The following is an 18,475-nucleotide window of genomic DNA, read 5'->3' as shown; positions in this document are numbered from 1 at the left end:
AGCGTTAAAATTGTTTTTATTACAATTGGGAAAATCCTATTTAGGCTGCAGGGGGTATTTTCCGTTGCAATACCACGAGTGGCCACTGGACAAAATTGGCTGCAAAGTTGAGCGCTTATGCTGGGGGACTGGCCAATACCTGTTTTACACCATACCACAAAATCTTTTAAAAGTGTGAAAGTAACCGCATTATGGAGCATTTTTAAGTAAAAAGGTTGACTTGAGAGGTTGACTCGAGTCGAGTCACCGTTTGTATTTTTTTTCCATTGACTTGAAAAAAAATCGACTTGGACTTGTAAGTTAATGACTCGAGACTTGACTTGAGGCATAATGACTCGGATGACTTGCGTTTGAATCATAGCTGTTAAATATAAAATAATATAATTTAATGTTGTCACGTTTCTGTCTAACTATCAAGTATGCTATGCTGGGGCAACAGTGCAAGTTAATCATGACTGGACGACTCAAAAAGCTCCCCGGTATGCCGGTATGTGATTGTCATGACTGGATGACTGGCTGTCAGTCAAACTCCTCGCTATGGCAACACATAACATCAACGACCCCTGATGAAGTCTCATTAGTCAGACCAGATCACCACAATGGCTGTGCTACAGATGAAATTCATTGTCATACTTTTTGTACTAGCCAATCATTTTATTAGATGGGCAACTAAAACCTTGTCTTTTCTCTTTATAAAGACCAGATATTACAGGTAAGAGTGCTTTGTCTTGGTTGTAAAAAAAAAAAGTGACTTTATTTGGGATTTGCCTTGACTAAGGACTCGACTTGACATAACCTGTGACTTATCTTGCCCCCAAAACATTAACCCGAGACTTGCTTGAGACTTGGACCAAATGACTTGAGACTTACTTGGGACTTGGTCACAACACTGCTACTTGGTAAGCATGACGTTATTAGCTTCTGCTGCACTGGGAATGTACAGCATCTGCTTCAGCCATTTCCCAACACGCACAAGGGAAATGATGTTTATGTATTCTAACTTTGATATAAAAAGAAAGGCCTGGGGGTGTTTGGTTAGCCAAAACAGTGAGTCAGGTAGCGACTCTAGAGGCAGGACATGACTGCGTACAAGTGGACACGGTAGTTTAGGAAGCAGGCAGACTGCAGGTCAAGAGTAAGCACATCAACACTGTTTCTAAGTCTTAGGATTCCTTTTAACTACATGCCTTTAACTACATGTAACAAAGGCCGAAGTGCACAATCTGGAACGAGCTTGAAGAAAGCTTTAAAATTGTTGCATTCTGTCTCCATCTTCAAGAAAAATCTAAAGGTAAAACTGCTTATAACGTATGGATTATTATTATATATTTTTTGGCATTTTAGGCCTTTATTTGATAGGACAGCTTCGACATGAAAGGGGAGAGAGTGGGGGAATGGCATGCAGAAAAGGACCGCAGGTCAGAATCACACCCGCAGCTGCTGCTGCAAGGACCGAGCCACTGTACATGGGGCGCAGAATCTACCAGGTGGGCTACCCAGACGCCCCAACATATGATTCTTGATTATTCATTAAGTGTTACACTTGTACTGGGATCGTCTGTATGATGTTGTACTTGTCTGTGTCGAGTCTGTTGTGAGTTGACTTTCTGTAACTTCTCAGATAGATGGAAAAGAAAAAAAATGTGTATATGTATGTGTGTATGCATGTGTGTCTATGTGTGAATGTGCGTGTAGATAGGTAGATAAACTGTACATGTATGTGTATGTATACATATATAAATAAGTGAAGCATCAAATTGTTTTGTATTTAACTAAAGTATAGACAACTTCTTCCTACTCCTTTTTGAACATGGGAATTACTTATTTGAATCATTTACAATACTTTTGGAAGATTGTGCTGAAAATGTATAATACGTGTTCTTATTTATCTGTTATTTTTTAATTTAAATTTTTTTACATGTTCAACATAAACTAAACAGAAATCTCTGTTGTATGTTTAATGTTATGCGGTTATTTTGTCCTACATATGAATTTTGTGCCTTCTGAAATTGTGTCTTACTGTAATAGTATGATGATGACGTGTGGATAAACTGAAAGTGATTTAGTAAAGGCATGTATGCTCACACAGCCTAGACACGGGCAGAATAACAGCGACTACAAAGCAGCTGCCTCAGGGGAACAGGATGACACCAAGCAGTGGCAGAGAAAGGGGCCGAGGCTATCGGGAAGAATGAGAGAAAGAAAGTGTTTAGCCGGACAAAGTGGTGCGCGGCTGAGAGAGAAGGCTTGAAGGACACTGAGATGAGAGCCACTGTGTATTTAGCTGGGAGACTAAAACTGCAGAATGGGGATAAAAGGAGAGCAGGAAAGGGATTAAAAGCCTATCGACCGGCCTGTGCAATCGCCTCTTACATTATATGAAGCCATGTTTAATTCAGGCCTTCGCTGTGAACAGATGAGATATGAGGGTGAGGAGGAGGAGGAGGAGGTGGAGGGGGCCAAAATCGGCGGATTGTCCTGGTCAATCAGTTTGTAGATTTAACCACAACAAAAAGCTGCTGCTTCCTACACAACTAGGGCCAGTGTTTATCAAAAATATATAAATGTAATAAAAAGCCGACTTAGGAGTTAAAAAGTTATTTGCTAAAAAGTAAGGAGACACAATCTTAAAGTGACACAGAGATCTAGAGACGTATCTCTAATATTCATCCTTTTGGAGGTTAGAAAAATATTAATGATCTACTGCTCTAGTGCAGCCTTACCGCCAGGACATTTTTCATTAGCTACCAAAAAATAAAATGTTCTGGTTATTTATTTTTATGTTATAAATTTTTTTCAGTGATGTTTTTTTATTTTATGCATTTTATCTCCCTAGATCAGGGGTCTTCAACGTTTTTTAAGCCAAGGACCCTTTAGTCTATTTCCACAACATTCCACTTCCGGGATTGCTCCGGTGCCGCAGGAAATTCTGCCGGATGCAAGTCTTTTCACTGATGTCCGTTTCCTTCCGCTTTCTTTGTGTTGTAATCTTAAACTCCGGTGGATTTCTGAGGACTATGGTTAACTGCTCCTCAGATCTCTGCAGGGTAAATCCAGACAGCTAGCTAGACTATCTGTCCAAACTACATTTTCAAAACAACTTTTGAACAAGCACATGTTCCACCAAAACATGATCCTCCCTGAGGTTATTTTGCAGTGCCACCGTGGCTCCATCCGGAGCTTAGCGCCGCCCAAGACGATTGTGATTGGTTTAAAGAAATGCCAATAAACCAGAGCATGTTTCTCTCCCATCCCAGAATGTTGTGTAGACTAGCCAGACCCTCCTATGCAGCGCTGTGGAGGAAGGTCTGGCAATGAGAGACTACCCCTGCACCAAAGAGCACCTTGTTAGACATTTTTCAACCCCCACCGAAAAGAAGCGCTCCTTTTGTCTGTCTTCCCTCTGTGGACCCCCTGTCCTCTTATTCCATGTACTCATGTTGTATAGGGTTTTTCTGAGGGTTTGAACTGGCCTCATACTGCTTCAGAAATCCCTCTGACAAGAGAGTGGCATGTCACCTTGTGATTATCCTTTAGTGATTATGGCAACCAGGGCTTAATGTTACTCTGGAAATAGCCACTATTTGAAATTTCCACAAATATCTTCAACTCAGTACAGCTGTAATAATGAGCCTAACTCTAACCCCGAAAGGTCCACTGGTACATATTCTATTGTCTATTGTAGATATCTCTTTGTGTAATTACATTTGTCTCAATGCACATAAAGTGTTGTTTTGATGAGGGACTGAGAGCACTGATCAATCCTTCACAGATATCCTTGTATTGATGTAACAATGGACTCAGTTCCAGACAGCGCAGAATATCAGTCAGTGACAATACCCTTTTTGTTGGCAGGCAGCAAATCCTCCAGTCAAATGAAGGTTAGATGCATTACAGCTTTCTCGAAAATTGACTCAACTCCCCAGCTACACTGCACAAACCGCTCATGACCAAAGTAAACTGCTGGCATTTAGAATCAAATAGATAAATGTAATAGTAAAAGATACACCCAATATTTGATCCAAGCTCAGTAAAAAGTATCTATCTATCTATCTATCTATCTATCTATCTATCTATCTATCTATCTATAAGTTCTCCAAACCGACCACATAAAGGGCCCTATGTTAACGATCTAAGCGCACAGTGTGAAGCGCCAGGCGCAGGTGCGTTAAGGGCGCTATATATATATATATATATATATATATATATATATATGTACTGTGTATATGAAAAAACTGTCAGAAACGATATAAACGTTATAATATTGCCACTTTTCATGTAAATCTGAATTCTATTAACAAACAATGTCATATTTTATAGGCCTGTGATACATGAGAAACACAATTCATACAGTACAAGAATTTAAATATTTTCTGTTTTTGGAGGGAGTGTGGTTTCACAGTGATAGCTGCAGGGAGAAATGCCAGTTGTCTATCTAATTGGCAGGGGTATTTTGTTTATGCAGATGGAGACTTACTGTGACAACTGATGCATTACAGTTGCTACATGAAACATTATTAATCTAAAACAAATTCTCTCAAAGTCTTGTGTTCAGTCACTCATATTTTACAAATTTGTTGCAGGAGTAATGCAAATATCAGAAGGGCCAAATAATATGCTGAAATTGATATTTCTATGACTGACAGCTGTAAAATCTGCGCAGGTGCACAACACAGTTCAGCAGTTAAATTAAATATAAGGAAAACAAACTATCGACTGTATACAACCCATGTGTGCTCCAAATGCTAATAGAGTTCAGTAGTAAAGGTTACACTCTTTTTATAAAATAAGCTTAAGTCACAATCTATCATCCATTCACTATGGCAGAGTTCTTTAGTGCACTGATGAATAGGATTGGGCATTGAGAACCAATTCTTACTTGGAATCGTTTAAAAATGTACGATTCCAGTGGAATCGTTTGGAGGTTTCCAATCCGATCATCAGTTTCAAATTTAACATGCGCAAATTTTGGTTTCCGAAGCGGCCAGGCGCTTGTTGTGTTGCAGCCATGGAGCACAGTAAGGGGCGTTCTAGTGTGGCTTTATTTGATGTTGAAAAAGCCCGGTAAAACTGCAAACCACCATTGAATCAAAATACAACTTTTCTTTTATTTGTGAAATAAGCATGTTTAACCATAAGCCGTTTCAACTCCACCCCTCAAAGAATCGGAATCGAGAATCGATAAGAACCGGAATCGAAAGGAAGAATCTGAATTAGAATCAGAATTGTTAAAATCCAAACGATGCCCAACCCTACTGATGAAACAGATCATCTTCAGCCTTACAGTTTCATGTATCAACTAGCAAGTATATAATATAGTCTCAAACAGCGGTGGAAGAAGTATTCAGATCCTTTACTTAAGTAAAAGTACTAATACCACATTGTAAAAATACTCTGTTACAAGTAAAAGTCCTGCATTGAAAATGTTACTTGAGTAAAAGTATGTAAGTATCATCAGGAAAATGTTCTTAAAGTATTAAAAGGAAAAGGAAAAATCCTCACATTTTAGAAACTGGAAATGATCCAAAACAGTTATGCCATTCAACTAAGTGTTTAATGGTCTAATCATTTCAGCTACACTTGTGGATCTATATATTGTTGGGTAGTTTAATTAATGATAACACATTGAATTGTATAAACTACATGTGTTTTATGTGCACACAATTTCAATTTGTAAAGTAACTAGTAACTAAAGCTGTCAGATGAATGTAGTGGAGTAAAAAGTACAATATTTCTCTCTGAAATGTAGCGGAGTAGAAGTAGAAAGTGGCATGAAAAGAAAAGACTCAAGTAAAGTACAAGTATGTCAAATTTGTACTTAAGTACAGTAGTTGAGTAAATGTACTTAGTTACAGTCCACCACTGCCAAGCACCCGACAAAGGTGTTCTGACCTTGCACATTGAGGCTTGAAAAAAACATTCTTGAAACAAGAAAGGGTAATTAGACTGTTGTATTTTAACCCTAAGGGGCCCCAAAAAGCCCCAGATTCACTGCATTCCCATATACTTACATCGTGAAAGAGACATCTGTAAATTAGTGTAATGTAACATCCCCCGCAAAATGACTCAATTAGATTTTACATTTCATTGGCTGACATTCAATGCCTAGTGTTATTCATTTAGCCTTTATAGACATGATGGCTGTGGTGGAATTTCCAGAAACAAAATTTTGTGGTATGATGAGACTAAAGGGAAAGCTTAGACAACATCAGGTCATTCATAGGTCACAGGTAAGGGAACGAGAATATTCTCTAATAACCAAACCTTTTCATATATGAATATGTATGTGTCAGCTGTATGATAAATGAATGTTTTGTTTCAGGACTGTCTCCTTTTGGAGGTCGGCGGGCCAGCCACACTTTAGCATACTTCCCAGAGTGAGAGATAGGCTGAGCTAGGCTTTAGCGTCTGTGTTTAGGCGCCTGCAATATCTTTGTTTACCTTAAAGGTTCAGCTAAACGTAACGCCTCCAGCATGAGTTTAAATACACCTTGAGGAGGACAGGATCTTCAGAGAGTTGGGACAGCACTGCACAATAACACATCGTGGTTAAACTTTACTGCCTGCCTGAGTGTCTCCTCAATTGAGTGTTCATTAAATGCTCCTGTGTAATTCATAAGTCTCCTGAACCTTCTTTACGTATGTGAAATGAGTTGTGCTGCTCCTGAGTTTTTCCGTAACAGTGGCTATGAAGTAATACAATATTAAACTGGTAAATTAAAGGTCCCATGGCATGAAAATTTCACTTTATGAGGTTTTTTAAGAGTCGCCTGCATTTTCAAGCTTTTTGGTCTAAACATCATACCCAAATTAAAATTGGTACAGCTCCCATATACTTTGACACTCAGGGATGTGCCTGGTATCACTGGAAAGAAAACACTCTCAAGTTTTTGTTCCAAGTGTCAGGGTGATTCTAGACCTTACTGACACAGAGTTACAGAGGCTAGAATGGAGGGTTTCTATTTCCGTCCAAGTCATACATCTGTAAAATGATTAAAATACACTGCTGTGAACACATATTCCAGCTGACAGACAATCCAGGACATTAGCCACATGTCTCAGCTTACTACAGAAAAAATCCAGAAGCCAAAAGACTCAAAAATGGATTTTATATGAATTTTTTTCTACATATATGTCTGTGCGTTTTTCTAATTTCCATTTGAAAAGTGCAAAGAAAAAAGCCAATAAAGTACAAAATAAAACACTTCTCAAATACACAAACACATCCACATCAATTATACACATACTTGAAATAACTATATACATAAATATATAGAAATAAGTCATTATAAACTGCACAGGGTGTGAAATGCTTATAGGAGGCCCTGTTTTTGCTTTGACACAGCTCCAGCCATTACAGGGTTAAAATTTCACTGGCGCATTTGGTATCTATCGACTTGTCTGCTCATTGGCTACAAATGTAGCCGGGTCTTAGGGCATTTAAATCTAACTGGTCCGAGCAAATGTCGATCATTTCCACGTGGGCCCAAACGCGTCAGAGGAGACTTCAGCTTTCTTATTGGTGTATCACAGCCAAACCTGCACCGATTGGCTTCCATCCACCGATGGATACCAGGTATCCATGGAAACCTTAGAACTCAGGGAATAGAGTGACGCCCACATCAAGTTGCTAGGACCCTCAGGAGAGAAGCGAGCAGCGTTAGAAGTGCGGAAATGAAAAACAGTTTAGCGATTTCCCGTTGTGATTCGGCCAGAAACGTCAAGATTGTGAGGCGAACAGCTCGTTTTGGATATAATGGCTTGGATATTCCATTTCCTTAGACTCTTGGGGATTTAAGAAAAAAAAGTTTTGGGCAAAAAATCCACGCAGTGGCTAAAGGGACAAGGAAATAGGTAAGGATGCACTACACACGGGCTGCGCTGTTTACGCTGTATTGTTTTATTTATTATAACTTTGTAGCAGTTGTGTAACTGCTGTATATCATCTTATGCTTTGTGTGTGGGCTTAATGGAATCCTGAGACTCTAAGCTTTAAATTGGTGTGTCGCATGGCTGTATATTTTGAAGATTTAATGCTTTAAAGTTATAAAAACGTTTATAAATGGAGATTACAGCGACGCCACAGCCACAAGCTGTGCCGTAGACGGCACAGTGACACATAAGAGTTCCCCTAGCCTGCCTATGGTCCCCCAGTGGCTAGAAATGGTGATAGGTGTAAACCGAGCCCTGGGTATCCTGCTCTGCCTTTGAGAAAATGAAAGCTCAGATGGGCCGATCTGGAATCTTGCTCCTTATGAGGTCATACATATGAGGTCTGTACATTCAAGATGGCGCCGCAGAATGGCGACACGGTGTGTTGGAGCGCTCTGTTTTGTTTTGTTTTGTTTTGTGTTTTAATTCTGTTTCTTGCGATGGTACCCGTATCTCATTCACAAGTGAAGAGCTCGTGAACTTCAGGGCAACAACACCATCAGACTTATTTCCCACTTTTCTTCTCCCTTCACTGGAAATTTTGGACATTCTGGTCAAAGGTGCGCTCACCTTTGCTCACGCAGAGAAACGCCGGAGGAGAAGGAAACGGGCCGGTGCGCTGGTGCGTCTCCGCCAGCGAGGATCACACACACCGTTACCTGGAATATTCCTCTCTAACGTGCGCTCTCTGCCCAACAAAGTGGAGGAATTACAACTGCTGTTGAGGGGAAACAGGGACTTTTCTTCATCTGCTGTTTTGTGCTTCACGGAGACGTGGCTCTGTGGAATAATACCGGACTCTGCGCTGCAGCTGGCAGGCTTCCAGCTTTTCAGAGCGGACAGAGACACGGACCTCTCTGGCAAAACTAAAGGTGGAGGAATCTGTTTCTACATCAACAGCGGTTGGTGCAACGACGTGACAGTGATCCAGCAGTATTGTTCTCCTGACCTGGAGTATTTCACCATAAACTGTAAGCCTTTTTATTCACCCCGTGAGTTCCATTCATTCATTCTGGTCGGTGTTTACATCTCACCGCAGGCCAACGTGCAGGACGCGCAGCGCATGCTTGCCGACCAGATACTGTGTGTGGAGCGGACCAACCCGGACTCCCTAGTTATTGTCCTTGGTGACTTTAATAAAGGGAACCTCACTCATGAACTCCCTAAATATAGTCAACATATTAAATGCCCGACCAGAGAGGAGAACATTCTGGATCACTGTTACACCACAGTCAGGGATGCTTATCACGCCGTCCCCCGTGCTGCACTGGGGCACTCTGACCACGTCATGGTCCACCTGATCCCTGCCTACAGGCAGAAACTAAAGCTCTGCAAACCTGTAGCGAGGACATCAAGGAAGTGGACCAGTGTAGCTGTGGAGGATCTCCAGTCGTGTTTGGATTGTACTGACTGGGATGTGTTCAGGACTGCTACCCACAGTCTGGATGAGTACACAGAGGCTGTGACGTCATACATCAGCTTCTGTGAGGACTGCTGTGTTCCATCAAGCACCAGGGTGAGTTACAACAATGACAAACCCTGGTTCACAGCCAAACTCAGAAGGTTAAGGCTGGCTAAGGAAGAGGCGTTCAGGAATGGGGACAAAGACAGATTTAAAGAGTCAAAGTACAAATTTAGCAAGGCAGTGAAGGAGGCTAAACATCGGTACTCTGAGAAGCTCCAACGCCAGTTCTCAGCTAATGAATCTGCGACTGTCTGGAAAGGACTTAGGCAGATCACCAACTTCAAGCCTAAAACCCCCCACTCCTTCAATGACCGACACCTAGCCAATGACCTGAACGAGTTCTACTGTCGATTTGAAAGACAAAAGGACAGTCCTGACACCATCCCCCACGACACCTCCCTACAGCTACAGCCACTGTGCATCACCTCCACCTCGCCCACCTCAGCAGGGTCCTGGGCCCCCCCACCAATGCCCTCCTTAAAGGTCCCCTCCACCTCCACCCCCCCTCCCACCTCAGTGACGACTCTCTCCATTCACGAGAGGGACGTCAACAGACTGTTCAGGAGACAGAATCCCAGGAAAGCTGCTGGACCGGATGCTGTCTCCCCATCCAGCTTGAAGCACTGCGCTGACCAGCTGTCTCCAGTGTTCACAGACATTTTTAACACCTCACTGGAGACATGTCACGTGCCAGCCTGCTTCAAGACCTCAACCATAATCCCTGTCCCCAAGAAGCCAAGGACCACAGGACTTAATGACTTCAGACCCGTCGCCCTGACCTCTGTGGTTATGAAGTCCTTTGAGCGCCTTGTGCTTTCACACCTCAAAGACCTCACCGACCCCCTCCTGGACCCCCTGCAGTTTGCCTACAGAGCCAATAGGTCTGTAGACGATGCAGTCAACCTGGCCCTCCACTACATCCTCCGGCACCTGGACTCCGCAGGAACCTACGCCAGGATCCTGTTTGTGGACTTCAGCTCTGCCTTCAATACCATCATCCCAGCTCTGCTTCAGCAGAAACTCTCCCAGCTTGGTGTGCCTGACTCCACCTGCAGGTGGATCACTGACTTCCTGTCTGACAGGAAGCAGCATGTGAAGCTGGGGAAACACGTCTCCGACTCACAGACCATCAGCACCGGATCCCCCCAGGGCTGCGTTCTTTCTCCTCTGCTCTTCTCCCTGTACACCAACAGCTGCACCTCCAGTCACCAGTCCGTCAAGCTTCTGAAGTTTGCGGACGACACCTCCCTCATCGGACTCATCTCTGATGGAGACGAGTCCGCCTACAGGTGGGAGGCTGACCACCTGGTGACCTGGTGCAAGCAAAACAATCTAGAGCTCAACGCTCTAAAGACAGTGGAGATGGTTGTGGACTTCAGAAAGAACCCAGCCTCACCTGCCCCCATCACCCTCTGTGGCTCCACAATTGACACTGTGGAGTCTTTCCGCTTCCTGGGAACTACCATCTCCCAGGACCTCAAGTGGGAGCTGAACATCAGCTCCCTCGTCAAGAAAGCACAACAGAGGATGTACTTCCTGCGGCAGCTGAAGAAATTCAACCTGCCAAAGACAATGATGGTGCACTTTTACACAGCCATCATTGAGTCCATCCTCACATCCTCCATCACCATCTGGTACGCTGCTGCCACTGCCAAGGACAAGGGCAGGCTGCAGCGTGTCATTCGGTCAGCTGAGAAGGTGATTGGCTGCAATCTGCCGCCGCTCCAGGACCTATACGCCACCAGGACTCTGAAGCGTGCTGGAAAGATTGTGGCTGACCCCTCCCACCCCGGACACAAGCTCTTTGAGCCACTCCCCTCTGGCAGGAGGATGAGGTCCATTTGGACCAAAACCTCACGCCACATAAACAGTTTTTTCCCCTCCGCCACTAGCCTTATTAACAAGGCTCGGAATCCATCCTGACTCTCTCCACACCCCACCTCTGGCTCCTCATGCCACTGTACCTACTCTGCTGTAGCGTCCCTTTTCACTACTGTTTAACTTATTTTACTATTTATTTAAATGTATTTTATCGTTATTAATACGTACTGTGTGTATATGTTTATACTTATATTGTTTATATCTTTTTATCCTTCTTATATTTGTATGTGTGACATGCTCCAACAACACCATGACAAATTCCTCGTATGTGCAACGTACTTGGCAATAAAGCCCTTTCTGATTCTGATTCTGATTCTGATAAGGAGGAAGGTTACCTCCCCTTTCTCTGCTTTGTCCGCCCAGAGAATTTGGCCCACCCATGAAAGAGAGAGACATCATGGCTTGAAAACAAGCAAAGCATGGCAGTTGGTCAAGGCCCCCCCCCCTCCCCCCCCCCCCCCCCCCCCCCACACACACACACACACACACACTCTCCTCCTCAATAGCTACAGACCATAGACTGTTAATTATATTAATGGACAAAGCATCCAGTTCAGCAAAGTGCTGCAAATGCGGAAGCGCCTTAAACCTGCATTCTATCTGAATTCCAGCAGGGGGCGACACATGCGGTTGCAAAAGGAGGTCGGTTTCTGTAGAGGTCTATGAGAAAGTGACCCACTTCTCACTATATAATAGGCCGTAAAGGGAAAAAGCCCAAAAAAATAATCTAAAAAAAAAAGTAAAATCGTCACATCCGCAACTAGGATGGCTGGGCCCGTAACGGCAAACTCAACGACTCATAGCAGATCTCCACAAACCAATGGCTGACGTCACACATGCTCTGTCCATTAATATTTACAGTCAATGCTACAGACACAGAAATAGCACATCCTAAGTAAAGCTCATTGTGGGACTGGCTCTAGTGGCTGTAATTCTGCACCAAGGCTGAATTTCGGGAAAGAGACTTCAGATACAGTATTAGGGGACCACTAAGGTCTATATAAAAGAGACTTCAGATACAGTATTAGGGGACCACTAAGGTCTATATAAAAGAGACTTCAGATACAGTATTAGGGGACCACTAAGGCCTATATAAAAGAGACTTCAGATACAGTATTAGGGGACCACTAAAGCCTATATAAAAGAGACTTCAGATACAGTATTAGGAGACCACTAAGGTCTATATAAAAGAGACTTCAGATACAGTATTAGGGGACCACTAAGGTCTATATAAAAGAGACTTCTTATACAGTATTAGGGGACCACTAAGGCCTATATAAAAGAGACTTCTTATACAGTATTAGGGGACCACTAAGGCCTATATAAAAGAGACTTCTTATACAGTATTAGGGGACCACTAAGGCCTATATAAAAGAGACTTCTTATACAGTATTAGGGGACCACTAAGGCCTATATAAAAGAGACTTCTTATACAGTATTAGGGGACCACTAAGGCCTATATAAAAGAGACTTCTTATACAGTATTAGGAGACCACTAAGGCCTATATAAAAGAGACTTCTTATACAGTATTAGGGGACCACTAAGGCCTATATAAAAGAGACTTCTTATACAGTATTAGGGGACCACTAAGGCCTATATAAAAGAGACTTCAGATACAGTATTAGGAGACCACTAAGGCCTATATAAAAGAGACTTCAGATACAGTATTATTCAATTCAATTTTATTTATAGTATCAAATCATAACAAGAGTTATCTCGAGACACTTTACAGATAGAGTAGGTCTAGACCACACTCTATAATTTACAAAGCCCCAACAATTCCAATAGTTCCCCCAAGAGCAAGCATTAGCAGTGGCTATTGCGACAGTGGCGAGGAAAAACTCCCTTTTAGGAAGAAACCTCGGCAGACCCAGACTCTTGGTGGGCGGTGTCTGACGGTTGGGGTTATGACGGTACGGGATGTAGCGTGGCACAGCAGAGCATGGGTGGACGCGGTGTACGCAGCAGGACGTAGCCAGGCATTGCAGGGAATCGCAGAGCGTAGCAGGGTGTAGCAGGTCCATAGCCACAGCTGCACCCAAGACCCAGGTCTTGGTGTCGCCCTAATCCGAGGCGATGTTCTGGGCGAAGAAGAAACATAAGGTCTCCGGGGAGTAAACTCCCCAGAGCTAGGTTAGTAACAAGCACTTCTGAGACAGGACGTGCATAAAAGGAAACAAAAGAAAAGAGCGTGTCATAAGAAGGAACTTCCTCGGCAGTCTAGAATTATAACAGCATAACTAGGAGAGGCACTATATTATTGATTATACGATAGGTAAATCTGATGACTGTAAAGAGAAGCAGAGAAAAGCAGGGGTGCTGTGTCTGCAGCTATACACCCTGCCCCGCCGGTCTAGGCGTTCACTGCAACTCCTCACTCCCTAACTATAAGCTTTATCAAAGAGGAGAGTTTTCAGTTTAGTCTTAGTGTCTGCCCCCCGAACCCAGATTGGGAGCTGGTTCCACAGGAGAGGAGCCTGATAGCTGAAGGCTCTGACTCCCATTCTACTTTTAGAGACTCTAGGAACCACAAGTAACTCTGCATTCTGGGAGCGTAGTGCTCTAGTGGGACAATAAGGTACTAAGAGGTCCTCAAGATATGAAGGAGCTTGACCATTTAGAGCTTTATAGGTCAGAAGAAGGATTTTAAATTCAATCCTGGATTTTACAGGAAGCCAATGGAGAGAAGGTAATACAGGAGAAATATGATCTCTTTTCTTAGTTCTTGTCAGAACACGTGCTGCAGCATTCTGGATCAGCTGGAGAGTCCTAAGGGTTTTATTTGAGCATCCTGATAGTAAGGAATTACAGTAGTCCAGCCTGGAAGTAACGAATGCATGGACTAGTTTTTCAGCATCGTTTTGAGATAGGATGTTCCTAATTTTAGCAATGTTACGAAGGTGAAAAAAGGCTGTTCTAGAGGTTTGTTTTAGATGGGCGTTAAAGGATAGATCCTGATCAAAAATAACTCCTAGATTTCTGACAGTAGTACTGGAGGCCAGGGTAATGCCATCCAGAGTAATTATATCTTCGGCTAATGAGGTTCGTAGGTGTTTCGGGCCCAGCACAATAACTTCGGTTTTGTTTGAGTTTAACATCAGGAAATTGTAGGCCATCCATGATTTTATATCTTTAATGCAAGCTTGAAGTTTAGCTAGCTGGCTGGTTTCGTCTGGCTTGATTGACAGATATAATTGGGTGTCATCCGCATAACAGTGAAAGTTAATTGAGTGTTTCCTAATAATATTGCCTAGAGGAAGCATATATAAGGAGAATAGAATTGGTCCAAGCACTGAGCCTTGAGGAACGCCATGGTTAGTTTTAGCGTAATTGGAGGGTTTATTGTTAACATTAACAAATTGTGATCGATCAGAGAAGTAGGACTTAAACCAGTTTAGTGCGATTCCTTTAATGCCAACTAAATGTTCCAGTCTCTGTAAGAGGATGGTATGGTCAATAGTATCGAATGCAGCACTAAGATCTAATAAGACAAGTACGGAGACAAGTCCTTTGTCTGAAGCAGTTAGAAGGTCGTTAGTAATTTTCACCAGTGCCGTCTCTGTGCTATGATGCATTCTAAATCCTGACTGAAAGTCCTCAAATAAGCTATTGCTATGTAGATAATCACATAACTGATTAGCGACTACTTTCTCAAGGATCTTGAAGAGAAAGGGAAGGTTAGATATAGGTCTATAGTTGGCTAAGACCTCAGGATCGAGGGTGGGTTTTTTCAGTAGAGGTTTTATCACAGCTACTTTAAATGACTGCGGTACATAACCTGTCAATAAAGACATATTTATCATATCTAGCAATGAAGTGTTAACCACGGGTAACGCTTCTTTAAGTAGCCTCGTTGGGATGGGGTCCAAGAGACAGGTAGATGGCTTTGCTGAAGAGACCTTTAGCATTAATTGTTGAGGGTTTATAGGATAAAAGCAATCTAAGTATATGTCAGGTCTAGTCGTTCTTTCTAGCAGTCTGTCAGTTAAAGGTGACCCATTAGAGGTTGGGGGCAAGAGGTGATGAATAGTATCTCTAATTGTTATAATTTTATCGTTAAAGAAACTCATAAAGTCATCACTACTCAGAGCTATAGGAATAGATGGCTCAATAGAGCTGTGGCTATCTGTCAGCCTGGCTACAGTGCTGAAAAGAAACCTTGGGTTGTTCTTATTTTCTTCTATTAGTGATGAATAGTAGTCTGATCTGGCCTTTCTTAGGGTCTTCCTATAGGGTTTCAGACTGTCTTGCCAGTCTAAACGAGATTCTTCCAGTTTGGTGGAACGCCATTTACTTTCAAGTTTGCGCAAGATTTGCTTTAATTTACAAGTTTGGGAGTTATACCAAGGTGCTAGTTTCCTTTGCTTCATCGTCTTCTTTTTAAGGGGAGCAACAGAGTCTAAAGTAGTCCGTAGGCAGGCCGTAGCACCGTCTACAAAATTATCAATTTGAGAGGGACTAAAGTTTACATAAAGATCCTCTGTTATATTACGGCACGGTAATGAGTTTAGTGCTGTTGGAATATCTTCCTTAAATTTAGCTATAGCACTGTCAGATAGGCTTCTAGTGTAGAAGCTTTTATCTAATTTCGTATAGTCGGGTAGTAAGAATTCGAAAGTTATTAAGAAGTGGTCTGATAATAAAGGATTTTGCGGGAATACTATTACGTCTTCAATTTTTATGCCATATGCCAGCACAAGGTCAAGGATGTGGTTAAAACAGTGCGTGGCCTCATGCACACTCTGACTGAAACCAATTGAATCTAGTAGTGAGTTGAAAGCAGTACTAAGGCTATTGCTGTCAACGTCCACATGGATATTAAAATCACCTACAATAAGTACTTTGTCTGATTTTAGGACTACACATGATAAAAACTCTGAGAATTCCGATAAAAATTCAGAATATGGACCTAGTGCTCGGTAGACAACAACAAATATAATAGGCTGTACTGTTTTCCATGTTGGATGCTGAAGATTAAGAACGATATTTTCAAAAGAGTTATAATTTAGTTTAGGTTTAGGATTAATTAACAGGTTTGAGTCAAATATGGCTGCAACTCCCCCTCCTCGGCCTGAGCCTCTAGGAATTTGAGTATTAATATGAGTGGGAGGAGTGGCTTCATTTAGACTGACATACTCTTCATGGCCCAGCCATGTTTCAGTTAGACAGAATAGATCAATTTGATTATCGGATATCAATTCGTTTACTAGTATTGCTTTAGAAGACAGAGATCTGATATTTAGTAGACCGCATCTAATTTTCCTATCCTGTTCTATCATTGCAGTGGTAGTTGTAATTCCAATTAGGTTGTTAAGTATTGCCCCTCTTTTGGTTACCTGTGATTTAACTGATCTGAGTCGAGTTACAGACACTGTCTCGTTTTTTGGGGCAGGTTGTGGCTGACGTGAACTGGATGCTAAATTGACTATGTTTGCAGTCAACTTCTTATTACTTAGGGGATTCAACACTTTGTATGGTCTATTGTTGATTATAACTGGAATAGTACTAGTACTACATGTTACCCTGCAGAAAACATTTTCAGATTCATTCACTTGTAAAGTGCCATTAGGATCAATACCTGGGGGGCATGAATCTGTGATATTTTCAACAGAATGTCAATACTTAACTTTCAGTGTGGTCGTTATGTTGTCAGATAGCAGCCTGGCTCCATGTCGGTTTGGGTGGAGACCATCATGTTTCAGCAGGCTGGGCCTCTCCCAGAACAAGTTGAAGTTGTCGACATAGGGAATGCCCAGGGAAGCGCAGTGGGGTTTCAGCCAGGTGTGGAGCCAGAACAGTCTGGACCATCTTTCAGCACCCTTTCTGTAGGTAGGTAGAGGCCCAGAGATGACGATCCGTTTTCCTGTGCCCATCAGGGTGGTGATGAGAGTGGTGAAGTCTTTTCGAAGTGCTGTCGACCGTCTCTCTCTGATGTCGTTTGTGCCCGCATGCACGATGATGTTGTCGACCTTAGCGTGGCAGGCGAGGATGCTGGGAAGTTTGTGCTGGATGTCACGGACCTTGGCACCAGGGAAGCAGTAGACCTTGGACGGACCGCTAGGTGTAGGGGGAATGTAGAGGTCCCTGACCATGGAGCTTCCGATGACCAGCGTGGAAGTTGTTGGGTCTGAAGGGGGGCGCGCCGACTGTGTGGATGGGCCAGGATGAGTGCCGTGGGGACGAGGCAGAGAAGGGTTTCCGCAGAGCAGAGGGAACTCCTCATCGTTCATCAGAATGGTGTAGTGATTTTCTAGTCGTATAGGTTGGGCTGGGCCTGAGCGTTGTCCTGACCGCCTGCTGTGGTGCTTGCTTATACGCCATGGCTCAGGCTGGTGTGGAGTGGAGCTGGTCAGCAGAGTTGACTTGGTTCTCGGCAGAAGCCGAGGAGAGACGACAGGGACAGAGGTTGTATTAGTGCGTGGTGGGGTGAGAGTAGTGCAGGGCAGAGTGGAATCAAGACATCCGACATTAGTGTGTGTGTGAGGGGAACTTCCAATGATAATGGTGTCAAGGAACTGTTCATTCACCTTGATCTGGTGGAGAGTCGCTATTCTGGCTTCAAGTTCCACTATCTTCTGGCTGAACAGGAGGCACGAGTCGCAGCCAGGTGTACAGCTGAGGGGGGGCATCGTGTAGCTTGCTAGTTTAGCTAGCAGCAACGTTGATGGAGGCCCTCTCCAAAAACCGATCCCTCTTCACTTGCACTTCACAAGTCAACACTTGCGGATGCTCCTGCTTGTGTTAGCAAGCTGTGGATACTCCGTTACTACTGCCAAAATATAGAAAAGAATTCCAAGGAGGCAAACATCCTAAGGGGTCCGCATCACCTCCCCGCTAGCAGACAGGCTAACTAGCCGTTAGCACAACAAATAGCTAGACGTTGGTTAACGGAGCGGAGGAGAGTTTTACAAACAACAGAGAAACTGCGGCCAGACAGGTCCGGTTAAAATACAGCTAAACGATGCAAAGAGTGACAGTATTTCACTGTAGAGGACTTAAATCGCAGGACGTTAAGCGTTAAGCAGTCTGCAGCTGCCGTTGTCTACAACAGGAAACAGGAAGTCAACCGGAAGTCATACGTACCTGAAGGTGTGTCGTCAGCGCTTGGTCCTGGAGATTTGCAGGAGGTCGATGGTTCAATGCCCTCGGCTAAAAGCAGGCAATCATTGAATCCAATATTAGGAGACCACTAAGGC

At 43.2% G+C, this 18,475-nt stretch overlaps 1 long non-coding RNA gene across 1 annotated transcript; it reads left to right on the top strand.

Annotated features, from left to right (window-relative positions):
• The first annotated feature begins 6,142 nt into the window (after window positions 1–6,142).
• Window positions 6,143–18,222, top strand: LOC118496188. Its single transcript, XR_004898675.1, has 3 exons — window positions 6,143–6,230; window positions 14,810–14,812; window positions 18,213–18,222. It is a non-coding gene; the product is annotated as an uncharacterized LOC118496188 (long non-coding RNA).
• The last annotated feature ends 253 nt before the right edge of the window (window positions 18,223–18,475 follow it).

Source organism: Sander lucioperca, chromosome 10, assembly GCF_008315115.2.
Source record: "Sander lucioperca isolate FBNREF2018 chromosome 10, SLUC_FBN_1.2, whole genome shotgun sequence".
In the NCBI taxonomy this organism is placed as follows: Eukaryota; Metazoa; Chordata; class Actinopteri; order Perciformes; family Percidae; genus Sander; species Sander lucioperca.
The sequence above is the reverse complement of the archived record's forward strand: the minus strand, read 5'-3'. Positions and strand labels throughout refer to the sequence as shown.